Genomic DNA, 23,204 nt, shown 5'->3' on the forward strand with positions numbered 1-23,204 from the left:
ACTGACCCACTGTGGTATTGGAGAGGTGTGATTATACTGACCCACTGTGGTATTGGGGAGGTGTGAGTATAGTGACCCACTGTGGTATTTTGGAGGTGTGAGTATCCCCACCCACTGTGGTATTGGGGAGGTGTGAGTATAGTGACCCACTGTGGTATTGGGGAGGTGTGAGTATAGTGACCCACTGTGGTATTTGGGAGGTGTGAGTATCCCCACCCACTGTGGTATTGGGGAGGTGTGATTATAGTGACCCACTGTGGTATTTGGGAGGTGTGAGTATCCCCACCCACTGTGGTATTGGGGAGGTGTGAGTATAGTGACCCACTGTGGTATTTGGGAGGTGTGAGTATCCCCACCCACTGTGGTATTGGGGAGGTGTTAGTATAGTGACCCACTGTGGTATTGGGGAGGTGTGAGTATTCTGACCCACTGTGGTATTGGGGAGGTGTGAGTATACTGACCCACTGTGGTATTGGGGAGGTTTGATTATACTGACCCACTGTGGTATTGGGGAGGTGTGATTATCCTGACCCACTGTGGTATTGGGGAGGTGTGAGTATAGTGACCCACTGTGGTATTTTGGAGGTGTGAGTATCCCCACCCACTGTGGTATTGGGGAGGTGTGAGTATAGTGACCCACTGTGGTATTGGGGAGGTGTGAGTATAGTGACCCACTGTGGTATTTTGGAGGTGTGAGTATCCCCACCCACTGTGGTATTGGGGAGGTTTGATTATACTGACCCACTGTGGTATTGGGGAGGTGTGAGTATAGTGACCCACTGTGGTATTGGGGAGGTGTGAATATACTGACCCACTGTGGTATTGGGGAGGTGTGAGTATACTGACCCACTGTGGTATTGGGGAGGTGTGAGTATACTGACCCACTGTGTTATTGGGGAGGTGTGATTATACTGACCCACTGTGGTATTGGGGAGGTGTGAGTATACTGACCCACTGTGATATTGGGGAGGTGTGAGTATAGTGACCCACTGTGGTATTGGGGAGGTGTGAGTATAGTGACCCACTGTGGAATTGGGGAGGTTTGATTATACTGACCCACTGTGGTATTGGGGAGGTTTGAGTATACTGTCCCACTGTGGTATTGGGGAGGTGTGAGTATAGTGACCCACTGTGGTATTGGTGAGGTGTGAGTATACTGACCCACTGTGGTATTGGGGAGGTGTGAATATACTGACCCACTGTGGTATTGGGGAGGTGTGAGTATAGTGACCCACTGTGGTATTGGGGAGGTGTGAGTATACTGACCCACTGTGTTATTGGGGAGGTGTGATTATACTGACCCACTGTGGTATTGGGGAGGTGTGAGTATACTGACCCACTGTGATATTGGGGAGGTGTGAGTATAGTGACCCACTGTGGTATTGGGGAGGTGTGAGTATAGTGACCCACTGTGGTATTGGGGAGGTTTGATTATACTGACCCACTGTGGTATTGGGGAGGTTTGAGTATACTGACCCACTGTGGTATTGGGGAGGTGTGAGTATAGTGACCCACTGTGGTATTGGGAAGGTGTGATTATACTGACCCACTGTGGTATTGGGGAGGTGTGAGTATAGTGACCCACTGTGGTATTGGGGAGGTTTGATTATACTGACCCACTGTGGTATTGGGGAGGTTTGAGTATACTGACCCACTGTGGTATTGGGGAGGTGTGAGTATAGTGACCCACTGTGGTATTGGGGAGGTGTGATTATACTGACCCACTGTGGTATTGGGGAGGTGTGAGTATAGTGACCCACTGTGGTATTGGGGAGGTGTGAGTATAGTGACCCACTGTGGTATTGGGGAGGTTTGATTATACTGACCCACTGTGGTATTGGGGAGGTGTGAGTATAGTGACCCACTGTGGTATTGGGGAGGTTTGATTATACTGACCCACTGTGGTATTGGGGAGGTGTGAGTATAGTGACCCACTGTGGTATTGGGGAGGTGTGAGTATAGCGACCCACTGTGGTATTGGGGAGGTTTGATTATACTGACCCACTGTGGTATTGGGGAGGTGTGAGTATAGTGACCCACTGTGGTATTGGGGAGGTGTGATTATACTGACCCACTGTGGTATTGGGGAGGTGTGAGTATAGTGACCCACTGTGGTATTGGGGAGGTGTGAGTATCCCCACCCACTGTGGTATTGGGGAGGTGTGATTATAGTGACCCACTGTGGTATTTGGGAGGTGTGAGTATCCCCACCCACTGTGGTATTGGGGAGGTGTGAGTATAGTGACCCACTGTGGTATTTGGGAGGTGTGAGTATCCCCACCCACTGTGGTATTGGGGAGGTGTGAGTATACTGACCCACTGTGGTATTGGGGAGGTGTGAGTATAGTGACCCACTGTGGTATTGGGGAGGTGTGAGTATAGTGACCCACTGTGGTATTGGGGAGGTGTGATTATACTGACCCACTGTGGTATTGGGGAGGTGTGAGTATTCTGACCCACTGTGGTATTGGGGAGGTGTGATTATACTGACCCACTGTGGTATTGGGGAGGTGTGAGTATACTGACCCACTGTGGTATTGGGGAGGTGTGAGTATACTGACCCACTGTGGTATTGGGGAGGTGTCAGTATAGTGACCCACTGTGGTATTTTGGAGGTGTGAGTATCCCCACCCACTGTGGTATTGGGGAGGTGTGAGTATACTGACCCACTGTGGTATTGGGGAGGTGTGAGTATCCCCACCCACTGTGGTATTGGGGAGGTGTGAGTATAGTGACCCACTGTGGTATTTGGGAGGTGTGAGTATCCCCACCCACTGTGGTATTGGGGAGGTGTGAGTATAGTGACCCACTGTGGTATTTGGGAGGTGTGAGTATCCCCACCCACTGTGGTATTGGGGAGGTGTGATTATACTGACCCACTGTGGTATTGGGGAGGGGTGAGTATACTGACCCACTGTGGTATTGGGGAGGTTTGATTATACTGACCCACTGTGGTATTGGGGAGGTGTGATTATACTGACCCACTGTGGTATTGGGGAGGTGTGAGTATACTGACCCACTGTGGTATTGGGGAGGTGTGATTATACTGACCCACTGTGGTATTGGGGAGTTGTGAGTATAGTGACCCACTGTGGTATTGGGGAGGTGTGATTATACTGACCCACTGTGGTATTGGGGAGTTGTGAGTATAGTGACCCACTGTGGTATTGGGGAGGTGTGATTATACTGACCCACTGTGGTATTGGGGAGGTGTGAGTATACTGACCCACTGTGGTATTGGGGAGGTGTGAGTATACTGACCCACTGTGGTATTGGGGAGGTGTGATTATACTGACCCACAGTGGTATTGGGGAGGTGTGAGTATAGTGACCCACTGTGGTATTGGGGAGGTTTGATTATACTGACCCACTGTGGTATTGGGGAGGTGTGAGTATAGTGACCCACTGTGGTATTGGGGAGGTGTGATTATACTGACCCACTGTGGTATTGGGGAGGTGTGAGTATACTGACCCACTGTGGTATTGGGGAGGTGTGATTATACTGACCCACTGTGGTATTGGGGAGGTGTGAGTATAGTGACCCACTGTGATATTGGGGAGGTGTGAGTATAGTGACCCACTGTGGTATTGGGGAGGTGTGAATATACTGACCCACTGTGGTATTGGGGAGGTGTGAGTATACTGACCCACTGTGGTATTGGGGCGTGTGAGTATACTGACCCACTGTGTTATTGGGGAGGTGTGATTATACTGACCCACTGTGGTATTGGGGAGGTGTGAGTATACTGACCCACTGTGATATTGGGGAGTTGTGAGTATAGTGACCCACTGTGGTATTGGGGAGGTGTGAGTATAGTGACCCACTGTGGTATTGGGGAGGTTTGATTATACTGACCCACTGTGGTATTGGGGAGGTTTGAGTATACTGACCCACTGTGGTATTGGGGAGGTGTGAGTATAGTGACCCACTGTGGTATTGGGGAGGTGTGAGTATACTGACCCACTGTGGTATTGGGGAGGTGTGAATATACTGACCCACTGTGGTATTGGGGAGGTGTGAGTATAGTGACCCACTGTGGTATTGGGGAGGTGTGAGTATACTGACCCACTGTGTTATTGGGGAGTTGTGATTATACTGACCCACTGTGGTATTGGGGAGGTGTGAGTATACTGACCCACTGTGATATTGGGGAGGTGTGAGTATAGTGACCCACTGTGGTATTGGGGAGGTGTAAGTATAGTGACCCACTGTGGTATTGGGGAGGTTTGATTATACTGACCCACTGTGGTATTGGGGAGGTTTGAGTATACTGACCCACTGTGGTATTGGGGAGGTGTGAGTATAGTGACCCACTGTGGTATTGGGAAGGTGTGATTATACTGACCCACTGTGGTATTGGGGAGGTGTGAGTATAGTGACCCACTGTGGTATTGGGGAGGTTTGATTATACTGACCCACTGTGGTATTGGGGAGGTTTGAGTATACTGACCCACTGTGGTATTGGGGAGGTGTGAGTATAGTGACCCACTGTGGTATTGGGGAGGTGTGATTATACTGACCCACTGTGGTATTGGGGAGGTGTGAGTTTACTGACCCACTGTGGTATTGGGGAGGTGTGATTATACTGACCCACTGTGGTATTGGGGAGGTGTGAGTATAGTGACCCACTGTGGTATTGGGGAGGTGTGAGTATACTGACCCACTGTGTTATTGGGGAGGTGTGATTATACTGACCCACTGTGGTATTGGGGAGGTGTGAGTATACTGACCCACTGTGATATTGGGGAGGTGTGAGTATAGTGACCCACTGTGGTATTGGGGAGGTGTGAGTATACTGACCCACTGTGTTATTGGGGAGGTGTGATTATACTGACCCACTGTGGTATTGGGGAGGTGTGAGTATAGTGACCCACTGTGGTATTGGGGAGGTGTGAGTATACTGACCCACTGTAGTATTGGGGAGGTGTGAGTATAGTGACCCACTGTGGTATTGGGAAGGTGTGATTATACTGACCCACTGTGGTATTGGGGAGGTGTGAGTTTACTGACCCACTGTGGTATTGGGGAGGTGTGATTATACTGACCCACTGTGGTATTGGGGAGTTGTGAGTATAGTGACCCACTGTGATATTGGGGAGGTGTGAGTATAGTGACCCACTGTGGTATTGGGGAGGTGTGAGTATACTGACCCACTGTGGTATTGGGGAGGTGTGAGTATAGTGACCCACTGTGATATTGGGGAGGTGTGATTATACTGACCCACTGTGGTATTGGGGAGGTGTGAGTATAGTGACCCACTGTGGTATTGGGGAGGTGTGATTATACTGACCCACTGTGGTATTGGGGAAGTGTGAGTATCCCCACCCACTGTGGTATTGGGGAGGTGTGAGTATTCTGACCCACTGTGATATTGGGGAGGTGTGAGTATAGTGATCCACTGTGGTATTGGGGAGGTGTGAGTATACTGACCCACTGTGGTATTGGGGAGGTGTGAGTATAGTGACCCACTGTGATATTGGGGAGGTGTGATTATACTGACCCACTGTGGTATTGGGGAGGTGTGAGTATAGTGACCCACTGTGGTATTGGGGAGGTGTGATTATACTGACCCACTGTGGTATTGGGGAAGTGTGAGTATCCCCACCCACTGTGGTATTGGGGAGGTGTGAGTATTCTGACCCACTGTGGTATTGGGGAGGTGTGAGTATAGTGACCCACTGTGGTATTGGGGAGGTGTGAGTATTCTGACCCACTGTGGTATTGGGGAGGTGTGAGTATACTGACCCACTGTGGTATTGGGGAGGTTTGATTATACTGACCCACTGTGGTATTGGGGAGGTGTGATTATACTGACCCACTGTGGTATTGGGGAGGTGTGAGTATAGTGACCCACTGTGGTATTTTGGAGGTGTGAGTATCCCCACCCACTGTGGTATTGGGGAGGTGTGAGTATAGTGACCCACTGTGGTATTGGGGAGGTGTGAGTATAGTGACCCACTGTGGTATTTGGGAGGTGTGAGTATCCCCACCCACTGTGGTATTGGGGAGGTGTGCGTATAGTGACCCACTGTGGTATTGGGGAGGTGTGAGTATTCTGACCCACTGTGGTATTGGGGAGGTGTGAGTATACTGACCCACTGTGGTATTGGGGAGGTTTGATTATACTGACCCACTGTGGTATTGGGGAGGTGTGATTGTACTGACCCACTGTGGTATTGGGGAGGTGTGAGTATAGTGACCCACTGTGGTATTTTGGAGGTGTGAGTATCCCCACCCACTGTGGTATTGGGGAGGTGTGAGTATAGTGACCCACTGTGGTATTGGGGAGGTGTGAGTATTCTGACCCACTGTGGTATTGGGGAGGTGTGAGTATAGTGACCCACTGTGGTATTTTGGAGGTGTGAGTATCCCCACCCACTGTGGTATTGGGGAGGTGTGAGTATAGTGACCCACTGTGGTATTGGGGAGGTGTGAGTATTCTCACCCACTGTGGTATTGGGGAGGTGTGAGTATAGTGACCCACTGTGGTATTGGGGAGGTTTGATTATACTGACCCACTGTGGTATTGGGGAGGTGTGATTATACTGACCCACTGTGGTATTGGGGAGGTGTGAGTATAGTGACCCACTGTGGTATTTTGGAGGTGTGAGTATCCCCACCCACTGTGGTATTGGGGAGGTGTGAGTATAGTGACCCACTGTGGTATTGGGGAGGTGTGAGTATAGTGACCCACTGTGGTATTTGGGAGGTGTGAGTATCCCCACCCACTGTGGTATTGGGGAGGTGTGATTATAGTGACCCACTGTGGTATTTGGGAGGTGTGAGTATCCCCACCCACTGTGGTATTGGGGAGGTGTGAGTATAGTGACCCACTGTGGTATTTGGGAGGTGTGAGTATCCCCACCCACTGTGGTATTGGGGAGGTGTGAGTATAGTGACCCACTGTGGTATTGGGGAGGTGTGAGTATTCTGACCCACTGTGGTATTGGGGAGGTGTGAGTATACTGACCCACTGTGGTATTGGGGAGGTTTGATTATACTGACCCACTGTGGTATTGGGGAGGTGTGATTATCCTGACCCACTGTGGTATTGGGGAGGTGTGAGTATAGTGACCCACTGTGGTATTTTGGAGGTGTGAGTATCCCCACCCACTGTGGTATTGGGGAGGTGTGAGTATACTGACCCACTGTGGTATTGGGGAGGTGTGAGTATCCCCACCCACTGTGGTATTGGGGAGGTGTGAGTATAGTGACCCACTGTGGTATTTGGGAGGTGTGAGTATCCCCACCCACTGTGGTATTGGGGAGGTGTGAGTATAGTGACCCACTGTGGTATTTGGGAGGTGTGAGTATCCCCACCCACTGTGGTATTGGGGAGGTGTGAGTATAACCACTTACTGTGGTAGAAACATAAAAAACCTACAGCTCAATACAGGCCCTTCAGCCCACAAAGCTGTGCCGAACAGGTCCTTCTCTTAGAAGTTACCTTGGGTTACCCATAGCCCTCTATTTTTCTAAGCTCTGTGTACCTATCCAGGAGTCTTTTAAAAGACACTATTGTATCCGCCTCCACCACCATCACCGGCTGCCTGTTCCATGCACTCGCCACATACTGCGTAATAAAACTTACCCTTGACATCTCTTTACCTATTTCCATGCAACTTGAAACTCTGCCCTCTTGTGCTAGCCATTTCAGCCCTGGGAAAAAGCGTCTGACTATCCACACAATCAATTCCTCTCATCATCTTATACACTTCTATCAGGTCACCTCTCATCCTCTGTCACTCTAAGGAGAAAAAGCCGAGTTCACTCAACCTATTCTCTTAAGGCATGCTCCCCAATCTAGGCAACATCCTTGTAAATCTCCTCTGCATCCTTTCTATGGTTTCCACATCCTTCCTGGAGTGAGGTGACCAGTACTGAGCACAATTATCAAAGTGGGGTCTAACCAGGGTTCTGTATCGCTGCAACATTACCTCTCGGCTACTAAGCTCAATCCCGAGATTGATGAAGGTCAATGCCCATATGCCTTCTTAACCACAGAGTCAACCTGCACAGCAGCTTTGAGTGTCCTATGGACTCGAACCCCAAGATCCCTCTGATCCTCTACACTGCCAAGAGTCTTACCATTAATACTATATTCTGCCATCATACTTGACCTACCAAAATGAACCACCTCACACTTACCTGGGTTGAACTCCATCTGCCACTTCTCAGCCCAGTTTTGCATCCTATCAATGTCCCGCTGTAACCTCTGACAGCTCTCCACACTATCCACAACACCCCCAACCTTTGTGTCATCAGCAAACTTACAAACCCATCTCTCTACTTCCTCATCCAGGTCATTCATAAAATCACAAAGAGTTGGGGTCCCAGAACAGATCCCTGAGGCACACCAATGGTCACTGACCAGCATGCAGAATATGACCTGTCTACAACCACTCTTTGCCTTCTGTGGGCAAGCCAGTTCTGGATCCACAAAGCAATGTCTCCTTGGATCCCATGCCTCCTTACTTTCTCAATAAGCCTTGCATGGATACCTTATCAAATGCCTTGCTAAAATCTGTATAAGCTACATCCACTGCTCTACCTTCATCAATGTGTTTTGTCACATCCTCAAAAAATTCAATCAGGCTTGTAAGGTATGACCTGCCTTTGACAAAGCCATGCTGTCTATTCCAAATCATATTATACCTCACCAAATGTTCATAAATCCTGCCTCTCAGGATCCTGTCCATCAACTTACCAACCACTGAAGTAAGAATCACTGGTCTATAATTTCCTGCGCTATCTCTACTCCCTTTCTTGAATAATAGAACAACTTCTGCAACCCTCCAATCCTCTAGAAGCTCTCCTATTCTCATTGATCATGCAAAGATCATTGTCAGAGGCTCAGCAATCTCCTCCCTCGCCTCCCATAGTAGCCTGGTGTATATCTCGTCCGATCCCAGTGATTATTCCAACTTGATGCTTTCCAAAAGCTCCAGCACATCCACTGAAGTAAGAATCACTGATCTATAATTTCCTGCGCTATCTCTACTCCCTTTCTTGAATAACAGAACAACTTCTGCAACTCTCCAATCCTCCAGAACCTCTCCTGTCCTCATTGATGATACAAAGATCATCACCAGAGGCTCAGCAATCTCCTCCTTTGCTTCCCACAGTAGCCTGTGGTATATCCCGTCTGGTCCCAGTGATTTATCCAACTTGATGCTTTCCAAAAGCTCCAGCACATCCTCTTCCTTAATATCTACATACTCAAGCTTTTCAGTCCACTGTAAGTCATCCCTACAATCGCCAAGATCCTTTTCCATAGTGAATACTGAGGCAAAGTATTCATTAAGTACCTCTACTATTTCCTCTGGTTCCATACACACTTTCCCACTGTCACACTTGATAGGTCCTATTTTCTCATGTTTTATCCTCTTGCTCTTCACATACTTGTAGAGTGCCTTGGGGTTTTCCTTAATCCTGGCTGTCAAGGCCTTCTCATGGCCCCTTCTGGCTCTCCTAATTTCCTTCTTAAACTCCTTCCTGCTAGCATTATAATCCTCTAGATCTCTATCATTACCTAGTTTTTTGAACATTTAGTAAGCTCTTTTATTCTCCTGGACTAGACTTACAACAACCTTTGTATACACCATGGTTCCTTTACCCTACCATCCTTATTCTGTCTCTTTGGAACGCACCTATGAGGAACCCCACGCAAATATCCCCTGAACATTTGCCACATTACTTCCATACACTTCCCTGAGAACATTTGTTTCCAATTTATACTTCCAAGTTCCTGCCTGATAGCCTTATATTTCCCCTTAATCCAATTAAACACTTTCCTAACTTGTCTGTTCCTATCCCTCTCCAATGCTATGGTAAAGAAGATAGAATTGTGATCGCTATCTCCAAAATACCCCATCTAAATCTCTTGCTCTAGGGAGATGCCAATCAATATTTGGGAAATAAAAATCTCCCACCACAACAACCCTGTTATTATTACACCTTTCCAGAATCTTTCTCCCAGTCTGCTCCTCGATGTCCCTGTACTTTTGGGTGTCTATAAAAAACACCCAGTAGAGTTATTGACCCCTTCCTGTTCCTAACTTCCAAGCACAGACTCTCTGTAGTCAACCCTTCCTTGACTTTCTCCTTTTCTGCAGCCGTGATACTATCTTTGATCAACAGTGACACACCCTCACCCCTTTCTTCCCCTCTTGTAGTCACATTTGGTAAATGGTTTTTTCACTTCAGGTTTTGATCAGAGAGAGCCCCAGGGGGATCCAGTGGTGATAAGGCCATTGAACGACAGGGGGTGATAGTTGGCTTTTCTCCTATTGGATATCATCACTGCCTGCCACTTACATGATGTACCTGCATTTTGTCCATGTCTTGCTGCATTTGGGATGGATTGTTTCTTTACCAGAGAAAGTGAAAATAGTACTGAACATCATCCAGTCATCAGTCATTATCCCTTCTTCTGACTGATGAAGCAGCTGAACTTGGTTGGGCCTTCAACACTACCCTGAAGAACACTTACAGGATATGTCCTTGATACCATTTTTGAATTAAAGACTTTCTTGATATCAAGGGCAGTTACTCACTCTTCACCTCTGGAGTTCATCTGTTTTGCCCATATTTGGACCAAGTTTGTAATGAGGGGGTATTCAGTACAGATAAGAAATGGAATCAGGTTGGTTGATTTTGATGGATTCTCACAGGAAAGTATACAGGAAGAACCAACATCACACAGCCAAAAGACTTTGCAAAGATGTGAGATCAACACCTCGGGTACTTAGGATACTAAAAGAAGACATAAACTATTTAGGAAGATAGACTAAAGAAGGATTTGGCTGCTTGCCAGTTATGAACATCATACTCCAATTGTGATTGTGGTCTAAGAAGCAAAGAGTTTGGGAAATTGCAGCCTATATAGTACATGTACAAAAAAAACCATAATATGTTCCCATGTACAGTCTACAATATGTTATTGGATGAGGAGATGAGGTGACAGAACTTGTTTCATTCGTGCTTAGCTTACTTGTTTAAGGAAAAGGGTTATGACTTCTTGTGCACATGGAAGTCCATTTCTCATGGTTAATTATCCAGATGAGTAGAGCCTGAGTGTAGATAAACAAATATGCTTAAAAGTGTAACAAGTATTATTTGATTTAACTGAATTATTATGTCATTATGCAATTATGCTGATTCAATTCCACCTGGAATAGGAACAGTTAAATATTAGGAACCATGACAATTTCTTAAAGATTTACTGTCACTGAATATGACCAGTGAGTAGCAGCTCATAGACTGCTGGTGTGTGTGTATATATATCTTTCTGAGGACCACATTGTATAAAAGCTAGAGATTGAACAAATTCTGTAAGCTTTCCTGCAACTTGTGATCCACTACAGGATTTGTTGCAGATTACTTGAATGCAGATTTTGAGAGCACAGGCAATTGACAAAAGCTGGTACGCTAACATCAGAAAAAAAATGAATGGCACTTATAGTTCCTTTGCCTGCTCGCATTACCTGCAAACTCACTATTATGCTGCCTTGGAACTTCTGCATGTTGTCACTTTGCTACGCAGTACATTTTGGAAGATACTTCCAGAGAAGTATATTTCCAGGACCTAAAAAAGTGCAGAAGTATCATTCAAGAGAATTTTTTTTTTTCTTAGCCCATTATGGACTCACTAAAACATTCAGCTAGCTTGTCCCAGCTGCTCTGACTATTGCAAAGTTGTTGCACATGACAGAGCACTCATAGCCTGTTGCTGCTGAAGGGCAAGCACTATAGTGATTCAAGGACGTCTCCTGCAATAACTGGAGGTGTCTTCATGACAGCTGTTTATTTCTGAGGGAAGGTAACTGAGCACTTAAGACACAAACAAAGATGTTCAGAAGCATTCAAGAATATCAAAAGATTGAAACTAATAAAGATTTTAAGACTTATTTTTCAATAATAAAGCTAAATCATTTCAAAAATATTAAATCTATTTTCAAATATTTTAAATCATTTAAATAAACTAAAATCAGAGAGTAATAGAAAAAAATGTGTAAATCCTAAAGTTAGTGACACTTTTGTAAAGGTATGCTCATAGTTTTGCAGTGAACCTCCAGCATTTCCATACAAATTCATGTCACTTTACAAATCATTTTATTACAATATCATTGCAGAATTATTCTGACTGAAATATACAATAATAATAAATTATTTAATTTCAATGTTACAATAAGTATACACCAGTCTACTTTAGCATCTGGTTGAATCAAGTGCACATTTGCTCTTTGTATAGATCTGTCATTATTCTGCAATAGTTATTTCTTGATTAGTTCAAGCTGTTTCATTTATGTGTTCATTGTTTTTCAGCTGCACTATATCTTTGGTGAGCTTAATGACCTTGCAGTCTTCTCTACATTAATTATCTAGTAATCCTAGATGAAAGACTTTGGATGATTTCATAGCCTGTATATAAATAAAATGAGACAATGTGCCACACTGATTCAATATCTATTTAATTAGGCAAAATCCTTCTATTTAATACATTGAGCATAGCCCTGTGTTTAAACAAGCTCCTCCATTTAAACATTAGAACACGAACACGTCAAAGACAAAAGTTTGCCTGAAGTTTTGCTGTCACTCTATAAATTCCCATTCAAATGAATTGTTATGTGGAACTTGTTTTTTAAAAGGACAGTGTTCTGAAAAAGAGTGAATAACATAAAACATACAGTTTTTGTTAACAGTTAGTAATACTTTCTCTAAAATGTTCATACCTTGAGTTTGGATGTACTGGTGCTGCCAGGTTTTTACACATGGATCTAATGCCAATGGCAATGTGAAAGTAGGCCAAAACCAGCCTCCTTTCTCAATAGCAAACTTGATTTAGCATGTTTCTGTCAGAGTTGCCATTCAACCCAGAAGCTCATTGCATCCAGAGTGGTGATAAATGAGCTTCTGTAACATTAATATGAAAATAGATACCGTATCACCTATAACACTGAGACTTTTCTGGTTTCTCCTTTTCCTGTATGCATAATTTTTGATAAAACTTAAACACTATTAATATAATGCTTTCTGCACAGCTTTGGGTGAAAGGTCACTTTCATTCAAAAAGAGCATCGAGTTCTTTTGAATGTGTAGACATTTTAGTTGCCATCTGAATAAGTAAACTAATTTGCATGATTTTGTCAAAGAAGCTTGCTTCTAGAGTAAGGTCATCTCTGTATCATCCTAAATGGAATCAATGACCTTATGACAAGGCCAGAAGAGCAGCAAGCTGTCTCTGGTTTTTTGTTGTTATTCTTGCATCAAATGAGAAGCAGATGAATTGATTATTCATCATTATGGAGTGCAAAATGGCCATAATCTTATGTCACTCCATTTTGATACATGATTTAGATGTTAAGACTTTAGAAACAATTCTGTCAGACAATGCCCAAGATTTTGCTATATATAGCTGTTATGAATGTGCCACAGCTCTGAGGGGCCGAAGGGTGCGGGGTAGCCCCCTCCTTTGTGAGAATCGCAAGATCACTATTAAGTCAGTTCAGGAGACCCAGGAAATGAGAGAAAGACATGCAGAATCCACAAAAGGGTTGGAATGTGTCCTGGCCTCCAAAAGGCGGACCCATTGATACCGGCTATTGTCTCTTGGAGACGGACTTGTGTATTGCATCCTGTACTATGCATCGAAGCCCCAGGCAATGAACCGAGGGGGAGGTTGGTGGAGGGATTGCATCATCCCAACCTGATTGACACCTGAGACCCTGTGAGTCAGGATAAAAAGAGGGTCTGTGGGAACAGCCCCTCAGACGCACCAGAAGAAACGCTAACGATCCCGTAATAGCAAAAACCAGTGGAAGGCCACGTGCGTCCTTTTCCGTTTGCCCCAGAATTGGTGGGCCCTGTACCACGGCAGAACGGTTTTTAGCTAACAACGGGGAAATCAACTCCCAACGACTCTCGAAGGATTGACATCATAAAAGGAATGGGCAAGTTTTAATCCGTCTTTCTCTCCAACCCAAAAGCTGCAGCTTGAATGAACTGAGTGATTTTTATATTTCCATCGGACAATACATTATCCCCTAGACAACGATAGAGCTATTTCTTATTGATTACTATTAGACCCACGCTTTTAGATTTAGTATTGACGACGTATATTATCTGTAAGTTTGCCTTGATATTATTTTGTGTATTTTTATCAATAAATACTGTTAAAAATAGTACCATCAGACTTCAACGGACCTCTCTATCTTTGCTGGTAAGTGACCCAGTTACGGGGTACGTAACATAGCAAAGGATTGATATCCATTATTCACTTTACATCCTGTTGTTAAACATTTTCCATGGGGTTATTTGTGATGATTTCTTCTAATTAGTGCAAATGATCAACTACATCTGTGAACAGGAAAACCAACAGCAAACTGAGTATTCTGACCAAGAGTGCAGGTACAAAGGCAGGACATAAAAGAGTAGGAAATATTAAATCACTGTACAGGAATCAAATAAAGATTACGACTCACACATTGCAACACACAGAAGATGCTGGAGGAAGGTCAGCAGGTCAGGTAGCATCTCTGGAAATGAATAAACAGTCAATGTTTTGGGCCAAAACCTTTCTTCAGGACAGAAAAGAAGAGGGGAAAACACCGGAATAAAGAAGTTGGTGGAGGGGAAGGAGGATAGCTAAAAGGTGATAGGTGAAGCCAGGTGGGTGGGAAAGGTAAAGGGCTGGAGAAGAAGCATTCTGATAGGAGGGAAGAGCAGACCATAGGAGAAAGAGAAGGAGGAGGGGACAGAAGGAGAATGGGTAAAAGGCTAGAGTGGGGAATAGAAGAAGAGGGGAGGGGGAGATAAAACATTTTTTACTGGAAGGTGAAATTGATATTCATGTCATCAGGCTGGCCCAGATGGAATATAAGGTGTGTTCCTGCACCCTGAGGGGAGCCTCATCTTGGCACAAGAGGACACCATGGACCACACATTGGATTAACTTAGAATAAAACCTTTGAATATTTGAAGCATTTTTTCCTGAATAAGGTAATGTGTTTTTTTTTCAGGACTGGAGAGGTTTGTTATACAATTAAAATCTGTTTGCAGCAATCCCAATTTCACCATCCATCCATGGTAAAACTATAGTGAGTAAAGAGCTGAAGGTAATGTGCCAGTATTGCAATACTTGTGCAGATTTTATTAACAAAGGTGGCAATAGCATATTTTTTGAAAGAGCAGTATCTTGCTAGTAACATTTTCTGGATTACCACATGTAACTGCATGTGAGGAGATACCAAAAGTAGTTGTCAGTTTTACCCTGCAATAATACTGAGTGTGGTCCGGAATATATGGACCCCTAATGCACTAAGTCAAAACAAGTCATTCATATTCTCTTTTTCTCTATGTGGTGACCAGTCCTCAGAACATTGAGATTTTGTAACAGCCTTGTTCTTTTTTTTAAAAATCACTACAATGTTGAATTCCTAGGGTGTATTCAAGCCATCTGTTAATTCTTTATACACTATAACATGGAACAAGAAGTTATCAGGCAAAGCAATTCCCAGTGAGGTAATATGATGTACTGACAGTGAATTATTGGAGAAGAAACAATGTCCTTTTGAGCATTTCTGTCATGGAACGCATATGTCTGGAAAAATATACTTCCAAATGATATAAAACTTGGCAGTAATGGCAGAGAAACTTGCTTGTTGTCAGTTTTGTTACATAGAACTACATCGAATTTTCAGCACAGAATGAGACCATTCTGGATGACCAATTCATGGTGATGCTCATTCTTCATGTGAGCCGTTTACACACCTGCTTCATCTAATCCTATCAGTGCTTTCATCTCTTCCTTTTTTGTTTGCTCAGTCACTCAGCTAGATTCTCTTTAAAGATATCTTTGCTTACCTTCTTCATCTAGGTCATGTCCTAACTACTCACCAAATAAAGATTTAATCTGAAATATGAATTGGATTTATTATTGTCTCTCCTAAATTTTTGATTTGAATTCTGTACAACTAGAAATACCTTTTCTTGTGTATCTCATTAATTCTTAGCATAAATTTAGAACTTCTAAGTTACAATAGGACACCTATTCTCAATGGATTTGTAACATCCATTGAAGCCCATTTATCGAATGTACAGATAAATAGATGGACACAGAACCTCAAAGTGAGGAATTTCCTCTACTCAAGTTCATGTTTAATTGTCATTCAACTATACACATGAAATAAAACAACTTTTCTCCATGACCAAGGTACCAACAGTCACATACAGCACTCAGCACATATAACTAGAATAGCAGAAAAACATACAGTCGCAAAAATAGCCCAAGTCCCTGAGTGTCATGGCCTGTACACCAGCCCATGTCAGTGATGGAACTAGAAATGCCAACATACTTGACCATTGCTACACCACCAGCAGGAACTCCTGCTATGCCATTCCACGCCTACACTTTGACAAGTCTAATCACCTTGCTGTACTTCTATTCCTGGCATATAGCACCAGTGATGTGGACCACACAGGTATGGTCAAGGGAGGCATAAAAGTGCTCACAAGACTGCTTTGAATTGGTGGACTGGACCATATTCAGGGATTCATCTTTGGATCTGAATGACTATGCCACAGTCATCACCAACTTCATCAAGATGGACGAGAGTGTGCCTTCAAGAACATACCAAACATATCCAAACCAGAAGCCGGAAACCCTGGATGAACCAAGAGATTCACAGTTTGCTGAGGGCTAGATCTGGGTTGCTCAAGATCAGTGATCCAGATCTCCACAAGACATCCGGGGATGACCTACAGAAGGCTATCAGAAGAGCAAAAAAGCAATTCTGAGTGAAGTTATACAAAAGAAAAGGATTCATTTGCATCCACAAATGGATGCAAGTCCGCTTTGGCAGAGTTTGCAGGCCATTACTTCCTACATGGTGAAACCTAGTATTATAAGTGGCTGTGATGTTTTAGTCCCCATTGAACTCAATGTCTTTTATGCATGTTTTAGAACTTTGAACATAGAGCAATACAGCATAGGAACAGGCCTTTCGGCCCATAATGTTGTGTTGATCCAGATAAAAGCAAATCAAAAACACCCAAGCACCCATCCCTCCTACCTATACAATGTCCATATCCCTTCATCTTCCTCACAACCATGTGCCTATCCAGGCATCTCTACCACCATAGCAGGCAGCACATTTCAGGCACACACCTCTCCCTGAGTAAAAAAAAACTTATCTCTCACATCCCCCTTGAACCTACCTCCTCTTACCTTCAATGCATGCCTTCTGGTATTAGACATTTCAACCTTGGGAAACAGGTACTCTCTGTGTACTCTATCCATGCCTCTCATAATCTTATAAACTTCCATCAGTTCTCTCCTCAACCTCTGGCACTCCAGAGAAAACAACACAAGTTCATTCAGCCTCTCATGATAGCACCTGCCCTCTAAACCATGCCTTCTGCACCTTCTCCAAAGCCTCAACATCCTTCCTATAGCAGGGCGACCAGAACTGTACACAATACTTCGGATGTGGCCCAACCAGAGTTTAATAAAGTTGCAACGTTACCTCTTGACTTTTGAACTCAATGCCTTGATTAATAAAAGCAAGCATTCCATAAGCCTTCTTAACCCCTTATCCTTACCTACTTTCAAGGATCTATGAACTTGGACCCCAAGATCTCTCTGCTCAGCAACACCGTTAAGTACTTTGCCCTTAACAGTGTACTGTCTCCTTGCATTTGCCTTACCAAGGTGAAACACCTCATATTTATCTGGGTTAAGCTCCATCAGTCATTTATCTTTCCATATCTATAATGGATATGTATTGTTCCATATTCTTTCCCAGTCTTCTGTGAAAGAGGTTCTTTCCCAGGTTCTGTGGAAGAGATCAAGAATCCTGGATGGTCTGTTGCCTCCCTGGTGCCAGGGTCTGTGATATCTCGGGTCGAGTTCTCAGTATTCTCAAGAGGGAGGGTGAGCAGCCAGATGTCATGGTCCATATAGGGACCAATGACATGGTTAGGAAGAAGGAGGAGGTCCTGCAAAGAGAACTTAGGCAGTTAGGTGCAAAGTTGAAGGACAGGACCTTCAGGGTTGCAATCTCAGGATTGCTACTCATTCCACGTGCTAGTGAGGCTAGAAATAGGGAGATAATGTAGCTAAGTACGTGGCTAAGGATTTGGTGCAGGACGGAGGGCTTCATGTTTCTGGACAATTGGGCCTTGTTCCAGGGAAGGTGGGACCTTTTCCGATGGGACGGGTGGCACCTGAACTGGAGGGGGACTAACATCCTTGCTGGAAGGTTTGCTAGTGCTGCTCTGAGGGGTTTAAAATAGATTTGCAGGGGGAGGGGAACCACAGTGTTAGAGCAGCTAGTGAGGTGGAGAGGATAAAGGATACAAGAGCTGCAAGTATAGTGCATGGAGTAAAGCCAGGTCTAGCATATAAAGAGGCTTTGAGGAAAGAGAAGCAGAATAAAGGGTGTAAAGGTAATATGATAGAAGGGCTAAAGTGTGTGTACTTGAATGCAAGAAGCATCAGGAACAAAGGTGATGAACTGATAGCTTGGATACATACATGGAATTATGATGTAGTGGCCATTACAGAGACTTGGCTGGCACCAGGGCAGGAATGGATTCTCAATATTCCTGGATTTCAGTGCTTTAAAAGGGATAGAGAGGGGGGAAAAGGGGAGGAGGGGTGGCATTACTGGTCAGGGATACTATTACAGCTACAGAAAGGGTGGGTAATGTAGCAGGATCCTCTTTTGAGTCAGTATGGGTAGAAGTCAGGAACAGGAAGGGAGCGGTTGCTCTACTGGGAGTATTCTATAGACCCCCTGGTAACATCAGAGATACCGAGGAGCAGATTGGGAGGCAGATTTTGGAAAGGTGCAAAAATAACAGGATTGTTACCATGGGTGACTTTAACTTCCCTAATATTGATTGGCACCTGATTAGTTCCAATGGTTTAGACGGGGCAGAATTTGTCAAGTGTGTCCAGGGCAGATTGCTGTCACAGTATGTTGACAGGCCGAGTGGGGGAATGTCATACTAGATCTAGTATTAGGTAACGAACCAGGTCAGGTCACAGATCTCTCAGTGGGTGAGCATCTGGGGGACAGTGACCATCGCTCCCTGGCCTTTAACACTATCATGGAAAAGGATAGAATCAGAGAGGACAGGAAAATTTTTAATTGAGGAAGGGCAAATTATGAGGCTACAAGGCTAGAACTTGCGGGTGTGAATTGGGATGATGTTTTTGCAGGGAAATGTACTATGGACATGTGGTCGATGTTTAGGGATCTCTTGCAGGATGTTAGGGATAAATTTGTCCCGGTGAGGAAGATAAAAAATGGTAGGGTGAAGGAACCATGGGTGACAAGTGAGGTGGAGAAACTAGTCAGATGGAAGAAGGCAGCATACGTAAGGTTTAGGAAGCAAGGATCAGATGAGTCTATTGAGGAATTTAGGGTAGCAAGAGAGGAGCTTAAGAAGGGCTGAGGAGAGCAAGAAGGGGGCATGAGAAGACCTTGGTGAGTAGGGTAAAGGAAAACCCCAAGGCATTCTTCAATTATGTGAAGAACAAAAGGTTGACAGGAGTAAAGATAGGACCAATTAGAGATAAGGGTGGGGAGATGTGCCTGGAGGTTGTGGAAGTGAGCGAGGTCCTCAATGAATACTTCTCTTCGGTATTCACCAGTGAGAGGGAACTTGATGACGGTGAGGACAATATGAGTGAGGTTGATGTTTTGGAGCATGTTGATATTAAGGGAGAAGAGGTGTTGGAGTTAAAATACATTAGGACGGATAAGTCCCCGGGGCCTGACGGAATATTCCCCAGGCTGCTCCACGAGGTGAGGGAAGAGATTGCTGAGCCTCTGGCTAGGATCTTTGTGTCCTCGTTGTCCATGGGAATGATACCAGAGGATTGGAGGGAGGTGAATGTTGTCCCCCTGTTCAAAAAAGGTAGAAGGGATAGTCCGGGTAATTATAGACCAGTGAGCCTTATGTCTGTGGTGGGAAAGCTGTTGGAAAAGATTCTTAGAAAAAGAATCTATGGGCATTTAGAGAATCATGGTCTGATCAGGGACAGTCAGCATGGCTTTGTGAAGGGCAGATCGTGCCTAACAAGCCTGATAGAGTTCTTTGAGGAGGTGACCAAGCATATAGATGAGGGTAGTGCACTGGATGTGATCTACATGGATTTTAGTAAGGCATTTGACAAGGTTCCACATGGTAGGCTTATTCAGAAAGTCAGAAGGCATGGGATCCAGGGAAGTTTGGCCAGGTGGATTCAGAATTGGCTTGTCTGCAGAAAGCAGAGGGTTGTGGTGGAGGGAGTACATTCAGATTGGAGGGTTGTGACTAGTGGTGTCCCACAAGGATCGGTTCTGGGACCTCTACTTTTCGTGATTTTTATTAACGACCTGGATGAGGGGGTAGAAGGGTGGGTTAGCAAGTTTGTAGATGACACAAAGTTTGGTGGTGTTGTGGACAGTGTTGAGGATTGTCGAAGATTGCAGAGAGACATTGATAGAATGCAGAAGTGGGCTGAGAAGTGGCAGATGGAATTCAACCTGGAGAAGTGTGAGGTGGTACACTTTGGAAGGACGAACTCCAAGGCAGAGTACAAAGTAAATGGCAGGATACTTGGGAGTGTGGAGGAGCAGAGGGATCTGGGGGTACATGTCCACAGATCCCTGAAAGTTGCTTCACAGACAGATAGGGTAGTTAAGAAAGCTTATGGAGTGTTAGCTTCATAAGTCAAGGGATAGAGTTTAAGAGTCACGGGGTAATGATGCAGCTCTATAAAACTCTGGTTAGGCCACACTTGGAGTACTGGGTCGAGTTCTGGTTGCCTCACTATAGGAAGGATGTGGAAGCACTGGAAAGGATACAGAGGAGATTTACCAGGATGCTGCCTGGTTTTGAGAGTATGGATTATGATCAGAGATTAAGGGAGCTGGGGCTTTACTCTCTGGAGAGAAGGAGGATGAGGGGAGACGTGATAGCGGTATACAAGATATTAAGAGGAATAGATAGAGTGGACAGCCAGTGCCTCTTCCCCAGGGCACCACTGCTCAATACAAGAGGACATGGCTTTAAGGTAAGGGGAGGAAAGTTCAAGGGGGATATTAGATGAAGGTTTTTTACTCAGAGAGTGGTTGGTGCGTGGAATGCACTGCCTGAGTCAGTGGTGGAGGCAAATACACTAGTGAAATTTAAGAGACTACTAGACAGGTATATGGAGGAATTTAAGGTGGAGGGTTATATGGGCGGACAGGGTTTAAGGGTCGGCACAACATTGTGGGCCAAATGGCCTGCACTGTGCCGTACTGTTCTTTGTTCTTTGTTCTTCTACACTATCCACAACTCTGTCCATCTTAGTAAAATCCACAAATTTACCAACCCACCCATCTACATTTTCATCCAGTTCATTTGTATACATCACAAACAGCAAAGGTCCCAGCACAGGTCTCTGCAGAATTCCAGTAATTACAGACCTCCAACTAGAATAAATCCCTTCAACCACTACCCTCTGAATACTATGCACAGACCAGTTCTAAGTCCAAACAACACACACAAAATGCTCTTGGAACGCAGCAGGCCAGGCAGCATCTATAGGATGAAGTACAGTCAACGTTTCGGGCCAAGACCCTTCGTCAGGACTAACTGAAAGAAAGGATAGCAAGAGTTTTCTTACTATCTCTTACAAATCTCTTACTATCTTTTCTTTCAGTTAGTCCTAACGAAGGGTCTGGGCCCAAAATGTCGACTGTACTTCTTCCTATAGATGCCCCCTGGCCTGCTGCGTTCCACCAGCATTTTGTGTGTGTTTTGCTTGAATTTCCAGCATCTGCAGATTTCCTCGTGTTTGCGTTTCTAAATCCAAACAGCCTATTCAGTGCAGACCCCATGCATCTTAATCTTCTGGATTAACCTCCTATGAAGGATTTTGTCAAATGTCTTTTTAAAATCCATGTAGATAATATCCACTGCCCTACCTCATCAACCTCTCTTGTCACTTGGTCAAAAAACCAAATCAAGTTAGTAAGACATGATTTTCCACACACAAAGCCATGCTGGGTCTCCCTAATAAGGCCATGCATTTCTGACTGCTCATATATCCTATCCTTATGAATTTTCTCCAGCAGTTTCCCTATGACTGATGTGAGACTCACCGATCTGTACTTCCAAGGATTATCCTTTGTTCCCTTATTAAAAAGAGGTACAACATTAGCCACTTGCCAGCCCTCTGGGACGTCGCCTTTGGCTGGAGAGGACATGAAGATACTGGTCAATACTGGTTTTGAAAGAGAAATAAAACTACATCTGTGCAAATCCCTGCAGCATCTGGTGACCCTGTGATCTCTGCCTTGCAGGCTGATGTCACAACACCTTTCAAGAAGGTGAGCGCTCTCCAGGTGTCAGGCTGCAAAGGTGAATGCTATCCAGGGCCCTACCATTTACTGTGTCCTGGTTTAATACTTGGTTGATTTAAGTTCTTTTTGTCATTTCCTGGCCCACTTCCCAAGCTGGTCCAGATTTCCTTGTAAATTTCGATAACCCTCTTCACTGTCCACTACACAATCAGCTTTGGTATTATCCACAATTTACAAACAAACTGTGAATATAACAAATACGCTCTTTTCGGGCTTCCAGCTGGGTACAGGTATCGATTATAACTGATGTTTCAATGACAAACTCAGCCATCTTCATCAGGGATGCCCAGGCATTATCCCTGATGAAGATGGTGGAGCTTGTCATTGAACCTTCAGTTATAATCGAAACCTGTACCTGGCTGGAAGCCCAAGAATAGTTTATTCGTCATGTGCTGCAGGAAAGCGCTAGTTCCTTTTTCAAATTGTCAATATACACTAGATCACAAACAACGATGGACCCAGCACCAATCTCTGCAGAACACCATTGCTCACAGATTTCAGTATGAATAACAGCTCTCCATTACCCCCTTTGTCTCCTTCCACTAAGCCAGCTGGCTAGCCTGCCCCAGTTTCCATCTGATCTAACCTTTCAGACCAACCTACCCTGCAGCATCCTGACAAAAGGGCATGTAGACCGTATCTTTCCTTTGTAGATAGTGAAATGGTGAAAACAATGTGGCAAGATTGATTGCCATATTATTGGATTATTCTGAAAAGTGCTCTGAGCATGATAAAACTTTTGGCTTTTCTGGTGTTGATGATTGCTCTTTATTCTGGCTGCAGCCCATTTTTTCATCAACT

The sequence above is a fragment of the Hemitrygon akajei genome, chromosome 7, assembly GCF_048418815.1.
Source record: "Hemitrygon akajei chromosome 7, sHemAka1.3, whole genome shotgun sequence".
Taxonomy (NCBI): Eukaryota; Metazoa; Chordata; class Chondrichthyes; order Myliobatiformes; family Dasyatidae; genus Hemitrygon; species Hemitrygon akajei.